Here is a 12,715-nt window from a genome sequence, read left to right as displayed (position 1 = left end):
GGAAAGACCCCTGTGGGATTTCTGGCAGGTTGAGTGGTAGGGTCCATCAGTTACACACAGTTGCCCTGTCTTTAGCAGTTGCATGATACATGTGCCCCAGTGGTGAAACCACTAGGTGAAATTGTAATGTTATTAGATAGCTCGTATATGTTGTAGAGTCATAGAGATGTACAGCATGGAAACAGATCCTTCGGTCCAACTTGTCCACACTTACCAGATATCCAAAATTATTTTAGTCCGATTGGCCAGCACTTGGTCCATATCCCTCTAAACCCTTCCTATTTATATACCCATCTCGACGCTTTTTAAATGTTCTAATTGTACCAGCCTCCACCACTTCCTCTGGCAGCTCATTCCATACACACACCACCCTCTGCATGAAAAAGTTGCCCCTTAAGTCCCTTTTAAATCTTTCCTATGCCCTCTAGATCTGGACTCCCCAACCCAGGGAGTGTTGTGTGGATATTACCCTATCCATGCCCCTCATGATTTTATAAACCTCTATAAGGTCACCCCTCAGCCTCCGACGCTCCAAGGAAAGCGCCCCCAGCTTATTCAGCCCCTCCTTGTAGCTCAAAACCTCCCAACCTTGGCAACATCCTTGTAAATCTTTTCTGTATCCTTTCAAGTTTCACAACATCCTTTCTATAGAAGAGAGACCAGAATCGCACACAATATTTCAAAAATGGCCTGACCAATGTCCTGTACAGGGCTGAGATAAGAATCAACTTCTGCAGGAGAATGGAGTAAGGAAACCCCAGGATAAAGGTAAGCAAAATGTAACACAAAACTAAATGCTTGTTGCCTTACTGAAAGCAGGAATAGGGGTGTTAAATTCTATGGAAATGGAGACCTTATAAAATAAGATTGCTAGAGTTAGACAATTAACTAGGGAAGCTATTAAATTATCTGCTGCATGGACCAAACCACTAGCACATAGAGATTTAGTAAACTGGTTTCTGACCAAAATGGTTTGGAGATTTGCTAATTTGTAAGAGCTACATGGTTTGACACAATGGCATGGACTAGCTACTTCATCACAATTGGGACATTTGTGTTTTATGGCAAACAGCTGGAAGGAAACAACCAAAGCCACCAAGAGGATGATTGTGAACAATTTTCAGAAGGCCTACTCTCCCCCTTTCACAGCCCTACCTTTAAACTATGCAAATTGCAGCATAGCACGGGTACTTGCATATGGAGGAAGCTAGCAGTCAAGGATGCAGACATTCACAAAATCATCCCTAAAATAGCATTCATGGGTAAATAGCATTCCTGCTGTTTTTCTTAATGACAAGAGAGAGTGACTACCAATCAACAAATTTAGAGAAGAAAAAATATGTTATTTGTGGTGCAATTAGACATAAACAGTACATAATCAAAGAATGGGAGGCGATAATCAGCATTGCAACACCAATCAATCAAGTAGGATTCCTACGCAAGTGGCATTTAATAAATTATGGGCCTTCTCACACAGTATCTCATTTAGCAATAGTACACTATGGCTTCTTATGGCAAGAAACTGCTATGACTTACAGCCATGATTGATTTGTTTGCTATTCAAATCATTTAGGAAACCTTACTGCGCATCATTGGTGGTACATGTTTCATGGGTGGTCACCTAAAGCTTCAGCAGTACTTTCACTTTTCTGGCATTCAGTTATTGTATTCTTGTTAATTGGTCATTTCTTGTTTTTATGCACTAATGTGATAGCCTGTAAACTGTATCACATGGATAACCAACATATAACTTTTGTGAATGAAGAAGGGTCACTGGACCCAAAATATTAACTGATTTTTCTCCACAGATGCCACCAGACCTGCTGAGCTTTTCTAGCAATTTTTGTTGTTGCTGCTTAAGCATAGAGTTGTTATGATCCAGAATTCAACATCTAAAATGGTGTTGGAAGCAGATTCAGGAATAACTTTTGAAGAGAATTGCGCAAATTCTTGAAGAAATAAGTCACACGGTTGTGGGTATAGATAGTGGGAGTGGAGTTAACTAGTTAGTTCTACAGAGATGGCTTGTGGTCTCCTATATGATATGATTTTGTGAACTGGTAGAGGGCAAGATTTAAACTATTAATTTATGAAGCTAAACCTTTTCACTTTAAATCATAACAAAGGATTTGTAGTTCACAGTAAATGCAAAACTCTATGTGCCAGATTTTCAAGCCACTCGTTATGTTTGATGTTTTCTATCATTTAAATGTACTTGCATTTATACATCAAACTGACATATTCACTCTGGTAGACAACCCATCGATCAAACTGAAGGCCACGAACTTACATTTAAGTGAATTGACTGACACAAGAAAGCCCAGTAGACTTCGTGCAAGACATTACTACAGTGATCTATTGTAAAAAAGAAAATGTAACACAATTGTGCTTTAAATTAAATTTACAATTTAGGGTTTTTACAGAAGGATCCGCTGTCTATATGGTTTAACAGCAGTTGCCACTTGTGAAATTTATCCCATGTGAACATTTATAAATTCATCTCTCACAGAAATGCACATCTGAGAAATTAACAACTGTTTTACATCTGCCTTCCTGGTCTTGACATAGCCTCACAATAGCACATACATGACTGCATAGGTTACACGTCACACACCATAGTACTTAATATATTAATGAACAAACAAAGCATAAAAGTTTAGCAAACTAAATGTTATAATATTCGGAAATGACTCCACATATCCACTCTACAATAAATCTTGCCCACTAGAATTAATAATTAGAAATCTGAGCACACACTGTGCCATTTCAGGCTCGAGCCCTTAAACCTTTAGGTCTCAAGAATCATGTTACTGTTAGCTTCCTTTGAAGTAGAATTTTCCAAATCCACTTCACAATATATCAGCCATATGAAAGGTACATCACAGTTGGTATAATCCGACTGAAATCTGCTGTAACTGTTTGATCAAAATGGCACAGATCAAACAACTCCAACTTCTTGACAATCTGTAAAGTGCAATTGTAAAATTTAGTTAGGGAATCAGAGATTATGCAAAAATGGATCAAAGTGATAGGTGGTTTTGATGCAGTCTATTAAGAGTCAATGATTGATAGACGATGCATAAGCTAAAAGGCAGAGAAGGCAGATGGCAAAAGTGAGGACTGTAGATGCTGGAAACCAGAGTTTAGATTAGAGTGGTGCTGGCAAAGCACAGCCTGTCAGGCAGCATCCGAGGAGCAGGAAAATCGATGTTTCGGGCAAAAGTCCTTCACCAAGAATGAAGACAAATGGCCCATAACAGATGAGAATGGTTCATCGTTCCAACCAGGAAAATGTCAGAAGAAACAGTGATGCTTACCTCCCCTGGCTGGTGGTAGCAGTCCCAGTACTTGGTCTTCTTGAGCTAACCCGGTTGTCATTCTACATGCAGCATGAATTTTCCTTGAAAACCTTTCAATCACCCAATATCTTCTTGAGCTAATCAAGGTTTTGGAGTGGAGTCAGCATTGGGGCATCTTGAAAAGTTCTCCCCAATCTAAAGTTTTTCTTTCTTCCTGAGTGTTGGTGTACTTTATTTCTAGAAGACCGGCTGTTGTCTGATGTCAATCTGTCATTCAGTACCCTAAAGGTATAGATATTCAAGGCAGATCCCTTCAGTTCTGTCCACCAGTCCATGAAATCATTCCATAGCTTGAATGTTGTGTTGACAATTCCCAGACTTGGTTTAAATGTGGGGCAGGACATCCTCTACCTATTCATGCTCAGGAATGTCATCTATCAGGGCTGGTGCTAGTGTCATTGCCGTGGCAGAGGTAACAAAGCTAGACTGCATGTGTCAGTATCAGCTCCGCACACTGCTTTAGAAACTTCATGGAGAAAGACGGAGAATTATTTTTACAATATTTATTACTTTCTTAGGCTGTTACATGGTAATTATAGAGCTATTTCTTACATAAATCAAAACAAAATCAAAGGTCAATTTTTAATCTTCCTTTTTTTAAGATTGCATTAATTTCAGAAACAAATTTCTGTGGTGTCATGTTTTGGAAGCTCTACAATATTAGAACATAAAACAGTACAGCACAGAACAGGCCCTTCAGCCCACGATGTTGTGCTGACCACTGATCCTCATGTATGCACCCTCAAATTTCTGTGACCACATGCATGTCCAGCAGTCTCTTAAATGTCCCCAATGACCTCGCTTCCATAACTGCCACTGGCAACGCATTCCATGCTCTCTCAATTCTCTATGTAAAGAACCTGCCTCTGACATCCCCTCTATACTTTCCTCCAACCAGCTTAAACCCCTCGTGTTAGTCATTTCTGCCTTGGGAAATAGTCTCTGACTATCGACTCTATATTGGTAAGAGTAAATTAATTTTTGTCATAAAACAATGAAATAGAGTTATCTCTCTGAACTAATGTTACAGAACAGTATGGATTCTAATCATCTCACTGCATATGTTGTGAGTCTTTCTTTTTAGTGGAACTTTGCTGGATGTTGCCGATGTTTTCTTGATCCAGGGTAATTGTCTGAACTCTGACTAGTTCCCTTCCACTAGTTTTTATACAAAGCATTCCATATCACTCTGTGAGGCATGAGCATACCAGAACTATAGTGAAAGGAAGCTCAATGATTTTCATCTTCATCATTGTGGAAAATCTTCAGTGTCTCATGGAAGGGTGAATTTGTAAATGTGAAAGACTCCTCAAAGGTAAATCTTGAGGCAACTGAGCAAGGTTGGAAGGCATGCCTCCATGAACTACCATACTAGTAGCCTAGCCTTCAAACTTGGCTTGCATATATTTACAAGGTGGATACATTCCCAAGAGATTTCTGTATGGCAACATATTTGGATTAATAAGACTAGTAAGACCCCAGATCTCCTCTTCAAAGCTTCTTGCAAGCATCACCTTTTTAAACACAAACAGAAATTGCTCAAAAACCTCAGCAGATCCGGCAACATCTGTAAAGAGAAATCAGAGTTAACGTTTTGGGTCGAGTGACCCTTCCTCAGAACTCATTTTTTAAAGTGTATACTCACATATACTTCTTCCCTTTATGAAAATAATGCAGAAATTGTGGAAGGGTTTCTAGACTGATTAACAGTCTGCTGAAATCAGCCAGGAACTTTCTTACTGCCACCACAAGTCCTGATGTGAATCTTGAACCCAAAACTTCTGACCCAAATAGCAACGCATCATTGTGCTATAAGGCTCATCTTTAAGAATGATATGAAAGCAACAACCATTCATTTTCAAACTTGAGAAACATTAGCCGATGTCAGTGGGAAATGCTGACATTATCTATGGGCTGATGAACACTGGTACCCTGACAATCATGTAGATATAAGGTTTAATGGATATGCACATGAGCTCTAAGATGTGTTGTGATGTAACTGTAACTGTGGAAATATGAGAAAGAGTCTGCTAAAAAGCTTGGAGCTAAAGCAGTTCTGGGAAGAGATACCTGCTGTTAAGTGAATATATTCTTGGTAAATACTGGGCTGGAATTTCTGAGGAGTGGCGATCTCCTGTTTTTACAGCAATCAGCAACCTGTAAATCTCCAGATCCCAGATAGCCACTTCAATAGCTGCAGTCAAATGGTATGTACATTTTGTAAAGTTAAGTGTGATTTGGAATGCCAAGTGGGTAAGATGCCAAATGGGAGGGAGCAGTGAGTCAGGAGGATAGGGTGCCTAGTAGGTTGGGGTAGGATGGCAGTTGGGTAAAATTCCAAATGGATACTAGATAGAATGCAAGCTGAGTTGATGCAAAATGGGTAAGGGGAGGTTTGCCAGAGAGTTGGAGGCCATGTGGGTAGCATGTCAAAATGCAAGGTGACAAGGGAGACAGATAAGTTATGTAGTGTTTAGGATAGATCAAGGATGGTGGGAGATATCTGGTCCAGCAGGGGGGAGGGAAAGCTGGATGTTGGGTCCAAGAGGTATCAGGAGAAAGTGAGGACTGCAGATGCTGGAGATCAGAGCTGAAAATGTGTTGCTGGAAAAGCGCAGCAGAGTTTCGGGCATGAGCCGAAACTCATTCCTGAAGAAGGGCTCATGCCCAATACGTCTATTCTCCTGCTCCTTGGATGCTGCCTGACCTGCTGCGCTTTTCCAGCAACATATTTTCAGCTCCAAGAGGTATCAGGCCCAGCAGGGAGAAGGATCTGGTTTGTTCTTGGAGGGAGGGAAGTGGCGTTCGTAGACAGATGGGGTCCAGCGTGGTGATGGAGGGTGGTGTGTAGGGCAAGTCCAGAGCAGAAAAAAAGAGGCAGTGAGTGCAGAACAGAAGGGGCAAAGCCATTTAACCATGACACTGTGTACAGGAGCAATTCAAATGGGGTATGTAAATTGAAATGTCATGTTTGTAGGAGACTGTATAGACAGGAAGATAGACACCACTCTCTGAAAACAAGAGGATGACTTTGGAAGGTTATGTCCCCTACCTCGTGCCATGTTTCAGGACACCTGCTCAGGGCTGGAGAAGAACTTGGGAGTGGGAGAGAGTGGATGCAGGTGTTGTCAATAGCACAAATAGTATGAGAAAGAGGTTCCACTTCAGCATTATGAGCAGCTATGGGGCTAAATTAAAAAGTAGCACCAGATAGGTAACAATTTCTGGATTCATAACTGAGCCTTAGGCACATGGTCATTAAGATTAAAAAGTTGAATGAGTAGCTCAAGGACTGGTGGAGGTAAAATGGGTTGGAATTGATGAGGTACTGGCCCCAGTATTAGGGAATGTGGGAGTTGTACTGTTTGACAACTTCCATCTGAATAATGCTGGGACCAGTTTCTGGTGAGTCCTCTAACTAGAACAGTGAAGAACTTTAAATTAAGTAATGGCAGATGTGATGGGAGACATAGTAACTTGAAAAGACAAAGCTAAAGAGTTGGGTGATAACCATGACCAGGATGTGGCTGGAAGGGTCAAAGCCATAAACATAAGTGCTCCAGCAGATAAGACCACAGATTATAAGAATGATTTAAAAAAAAGAATTTAAGGTTCTTTATCTGAATACATACAGCATTCATAACAAATATGAAGAAATAATGAGGACTTGTGATAAAAGGATGATCATTTTTGGATTACCCTAATTCTCAGATAAATTGGCCAAAATGGATTTTCCAAATCTTTCTCCACTCACTTATCTGTCTACATCCTTTTGTAGGCTCTTTGGGACCTTTCACACCTTATCTTCCTAGCTATTATAAAGTAGCTACCATTCATTTGGTGCAGCGATCCAAGTCATTGAAATGGATTGTAAATAATTGTGACCCAAGTGTTGATCCTTGTGGTGCTCAACTTGTAACAGTTTACCAACTTGAAAATGAAGTTTTATCCTGACCCTGTGCCTCCTGTTTACTAACTAAGTGTAAGAGTTTTCACTTTGGAAGGAGTGTAGAACTAGGGGACATATTTTAAAAATGAGGGATGTTTCCATTTTAAGACTCAGTTATGGGGATTTTATTTTACTCAGAGGCTCATTAATCTGAAGAATTCTCCATATCAAGAGGCAGTGGAGTCTGAGCCATTGAATGTATTTAAGACTGATTTAAACTTTTTTTATTGACAAGTGATCAATGACTATAAAGGATGGTAAAGAGAATAAGTGTAAGGCCACAATCAGGTTGGTTATTATCTTATTGAATGCTAGAGCAGGTTCTAGGTGTCAAATAGCCTACTCCTGCTTCTAACTGTTGTATTGTTGTGTGGTGGAGGAAAGAGAGGTGATTTACAGAGCCACTTCCAGATTCCTTCACCCACATCCATTTTGCCTGACGTATGATCTCTTTTAAAAGGGATTCATCATTTAAATTTGACCTCTGACAATTCCAACTCATATTGGGTTAAATCACATGAGAATACCATGTGAGGGTGCCAACCATTGTGCCAGTCTGTCTGGTGGAGCAGGATGAGGATGGTACCAGTCATGGTACTGGTCTCCTCTTCCTCACCAGGGGTCTATGATAAAGCTGCAGAAGCTGCTCTCACAGAGTTGGAAAGGGTACCAGCAGGAAAGTGCAGATCAAGCAAGGAGCTGAAATTACCTCTAAATTTATAGAAGTTATCTCCAAATAAGAGAAAAGACACATTCCAGAACAGGTCTTATGAGCAGCTTACAGTAGGGTTATTGAGTCATGGAGCTATGCAGCATGGAAACAGACCCTTTGGTCCAACTCATCCATGCTGACCAGATATCTTAATTTAATCTAGTCCAATTTGCTGGCATTTGGCCCCTATCCCTCAAAACCCTTCCTATTCATTTACCTGTCCAGGTGCCTTTTAAACATTGTAATTGTGCCAGCCTCCACCACTTCCTCTGGAAGTTCATTCCATTCATGCATGAAAGAAAATTGCTACTTAGGTCCCTTTTAAAGTTTTCTTCTCTCACCTGAAACTTATCCTCTCTAGTTTTGGACTCCTCTACCATGGGGAAAAGACCTTGCTTAGTCACCTTTCCATGCCCTTCATGATTTTATAAACCTCTATAAGGTGACCCCTCAGCCTCCGACGCTCCAGGGAAAACAGCCCCAGCCTACTCAGCCTCTCCCTATAGCTCAAACCCTCTAACTCTGCAACATCCTTGTAAATCTTTTCTGAACCCCTTCAAGTTTTACAGCAACTTTCAATAGGTAGCAGGTAGCTTTCAATAAACAGACATTGATGATTGTAAGTACACAGTAAGCGGGTTGCAACTTGTGATTCATCTCCCATCCAATGTACCTTGCCGTGGTGCAACCAAACAAGAATAGACATAGGCAGAGATAGTGGCATAGTGTAATGTTGCTGGATTTAGTAATCCAGAGTCCAGGCTAAAGCTATAGTGAACTTTAGGCTGACTGATCTTGCTCCATATTGCTTGTTGCAAAAATCACTTGTGACCTTTAAGAAAGAAAATCTGCACTTTACCTGGTCTGGTTGACATGTGACTCCACATCCAAATCAAGTTGACTACACTCTGAAGTGGTCTAGCACATCATTCAGTTTAAGGGCAAGAGGGGATGGGTAACAAAATAAAGATTTTTTACAAACATCAGTCCCACCTTTGTAATACAAATGAAAATGGTGAAATTAATAGAAATAGGAAACTGAAACCCAGTTTAAATGCATCCATTGCTCTGCAGAGGCAGGCCTGTGATTGCAATTTTTAAGTAAGGCTTAACTTCTCAGATTTTGGATCAAATTTAGATTGGACATTTGACAGCCGGTGTTTTCTTTTGGGGAAAAAAGACAGCTACAGGGAGGCAGGAATTATCAACTGAAGCATTGAGTATTAATAGATTAAAAGGAATAGGAATGTTTCATTTATCCTTACAAGCAAATTTGCTTACCAAAAAATGATCTTCAGAAATCCCATCCAGATCCCGTCTTGGTGTCACTTTTCCTCACACATCGTTGCCTTTGCTTTGCCCCAGTTGCCCTAGACCTTCTTGAGCAACTCTCAGGTTCCACCTTCTACCTTTCCTGCCTAGCCTCTTAATCTGACTGGCTGCTAGGAGGGAATTGAGAGGAGAGTTAGTGAAATTGTGATTGGCAGGGCATTTTAAGATTCCTCATTGTGACCCCACCCCCTGTCTGTAAATATTTGAGCTAAGCTGCAGCAATCAGCTACCTTTTATTCCAGTCAGTAATCTTCATAAAACATTTAAAAATATAAATATTCAAGTACTTGCAACTAATTTTTTGCTGTAATTACTGAATGGAAGAAAATATATGCTTATAATTTGTTAATTGAGGCAAATAACATTGATCTCTGGAGCTCTGAAATCATTCTTCACCAGGAGCAGCCTTAGAAGTCGATTATTTAGGCCACAAAGTAACTGAATCTTTATGCAAAATAAACAACAATATTTCTGCTAAGTGATCAGTCAGAAAGAAAAAGAGATGATGCTGTGGTCCTGATGATTGCTGCTTAGTTGCTTCACTGAATGTGAAATGATATTAACTTATGCTCAACATGTTTGTATTCGTTTACATCATGCCATGATTTTTAGAACATAGAAAAATACAGCGCAGTACAGGCCCTTTGGCCCTCGATGTTGCGCCGATCCAAGCCCACCTAACCTACACTAGCCAACTATCCTCCATATGCCTATCCAATGCCCGTTTAAATGCCCATAAAGAGGGAGAGTCCACCACTGCTACTGACAGGGCATTCCATGAACTCACGACTCGCTGAGCAAAGAATCTACCCCTAACATCTGTCCTATACCTACCACCCCTTAATTTAAAGCTATGCCCCCTCGTAATAGCTGACTCCATACGTGGAAAAAGGTTCTCATGGTCATCCCTATCTAAACCCCAATCATCTTGTACACCTCTATCAAGTCACCCCTAAACCTTCTTTTCTCCAATGAAAACAGCCCCAAGTGTCTCAGCCTTTCCTCATACGATCTTCCTACCATACCAGGCAACATCCTGGTAAACCTCCTCTGTACCCGTTCCACATCCTTCCTATAGCATGGTGACCAAAACTGCACACAATACTCCAAATGCGGCCGCACCAGAGTTTTATACAACTGCAACATGGCCTCAGGACTCCGGAACTCAATTCCTCTACCAATAAAAGCCAGTACGCCATATGCCTTCTTCACAGCACTATTTACCTGGGTGGCAACTTTCAGAGATCTGTGTACATGGACACCAAGATCCCACTGCTCATCCACACTACCAAGTATCCGACCATTAGCCCAGTACCCCATCTTCTTGTTACACTTACCAAAGTGAATCACTTCACACTTACCTACATTGAACTCCATTTGCCACCTTTCTGCCCAGCTCTGCAACTTATCTATATCCTGCTATAACCTGCCACATCCTTCTTCACTGTCAACAACTCCACCGATTTTTGTATCATCCGCAATTATGTTCCAAGTAATGTTAAAATTGTGGGCTAGGTTTGGAATTTGTGCCAAAAATGGGTAGCTGTTGATATAATAAGCACGGCAAAAGAATGCAATCAGCTGCCAGCCTGACATACACTTGGGTCAGTTCATTAAATAATTAACATACATTCCCAATGGATATTTGGTCTTGCACTGGGAGCCAACCTAATGCTGGATGCAGGAAGTGTAGCCAACAGCTCAAATTTCAGCACATGTGCAATGCTTAATTGACATCATATGGAAGCAAATTTCTTACAATGGCTCCAAATGGATTTTAAATGTTTTGGCAAGGATGAAATACCAGGCAAAAATGAAATGCAAGGATACACACTAAATAATCACGCAATAGAGGTCACAGGGCTAAAACATCGATACCCTTTCTACACAGATGCCACCATACCTGCTGAGTACTACAATTTTTATTTCAGATTTCCAGCAGCAGAAGGATCAGGAAGATTGAAGAGTTGTGTGCTTCTTCCTCAAATGAAGGCACAATCAGTTTCCATCCACCAATTCTTTTCATTTGTCCTCACATGCTCCATCTCTGAGTCTTCCTTTCCCTTCTGTCTCTGTGTCTAACGATAGTTTATCAACTGATATTAACTATAAGCACTGTGATTCCAACAGTTACATTCACATTATTTCCTCACACTCTGCTTGCTGTATGAATGCCAGTTGATTCTCTCAGTTTCTCCATCTCTATCTCTGTTCAGATGATGCACTCTTCCACATTAGTGCTTCTGTTGCATTGTCTTATTTTCTAAATGAGGATTCTTCCTCTGTGGTGGTTAGTAGGACCCTTAACCATGTCCATTCACGTCTGCTCTTGTCCTTTCAACTGCCTCACAGAACAATGATTGGGTCACCCCTGTTCTCATCTTCCACCCTCATCATATTTAGTGGATCATTCCCCACCATTTCTAGAATGATGTCACCACCAAACGAGGAGGGAATCATTCTCTCCTGGCAACATTTCCTTTAAGCTCCTTGTGCAGCTGCTGCGAGGGTTTGCACGTGGTGAGTGACATAAAAAGGGGAGGTGAGGAGAGAATTTGTTTGCTGGTGGCTTCTTTTTAATGTCCTTCTCTGACAGCACTGTGCCTTTTCAAACATACTTGTTTATCTTTCAATTCAGCATACCGTAATTGCTGCTCTCAATACGTCTCCTCTACATTCTGGAGACCAAATGCAAACTGACTATTTTCAGAACATAGCTTTTGATCAATTCTCTACCTTGTGTCCATGCTGATCTTTCTATCCTTGGTCATCTAAATTGTTTCAATGAAGACCAACACAAGCTTGAAGAACACCAGCTTATCTTTTGACTGAGCACTATCCAACCTTTTGGACTTGAAAATTTAATTGAACAATTTTAGATCATGGATCCGCTTTTATTTTTTTTCTCTCTTGTTCCTCTTTCTTAGTTCCATTTCATTTTTTTTTTGGACAGTAGCTATTAAGGATTCTAATATACATATCCCTTCTGAATATATCTTCTATGTCTTTATTTGTTTCATTATCACTTATTTTGCCTTTGCACTACAAACATCATTTAATCTCTCCTCCTCTCAACCCTATCAGACACTTGCCCACACATTCTTTTCCTCACCTTCCCCGTTTTTTTCAAAACCTTTTACATTGTTCAGGGAAGTCTTGTTGCACAGTAATAGTTTCCTCCAATTGAGCCAGAAACTCTGACTTCAAGTCCCATCTCAGAATAACTTGTGGCAGACTGCAACGATTTTCCAGGGTCAGTTGGCACCTACATTTCTTACATGTGGTTTTTCATTAATATCAGTGAGGAACAGGGCACAGAGTGTACAGATATGTTCAAAAATGGCCAACAGCGCTGTGTCTAGG

The 12,715-nt window shown here is 40.6% G+C and overlaps 1 long non-coding RNA gene across 1 annotated transcript; it reads right to left on the bottom strand.

The window, feature by feature from the left end:
• Positions 1-2,220: 2,220 nt before the first annotated feature.
• On the bottom strand, positions 2,221-11,392 carry LOC140481345 (uncharacterized). The gene is made up of 3 exons (XR_011961506.1): positions 11,256-11,392; positions 9,302-9,462; positions 2,221-3,825 (listed from the first exon to the last, which is right to left on the bottom strand). It is a non-coding gene; the product is annotated as an uncharacterized lncRNA (long non-coding RNA).
• Positions 11,393-12,715: the final 1,323 nt, after the last annotated feature.

Source organism: Chiloscyllium punctatum, chromosome 9 (assembly GCF_047496795.1).
Source record: "Chiloscyllium punctatum isolate Juve2018m chromosome 9, sChiPun1.3, whole genome shotgun sequence".
Lineage (NCBI taxonomy): Eukaryota > Metazoa > Chordata > Chondrichthyes > Orectolobiformes > Hemiscylliidae > Chiloscyllium > Chiloscyllium punctatum.
The sequence above is the reverse complement of the archived record's forward strand: the minus strand, read 5'-3'. Positions and strand labels throughout refer to the sequence as shown.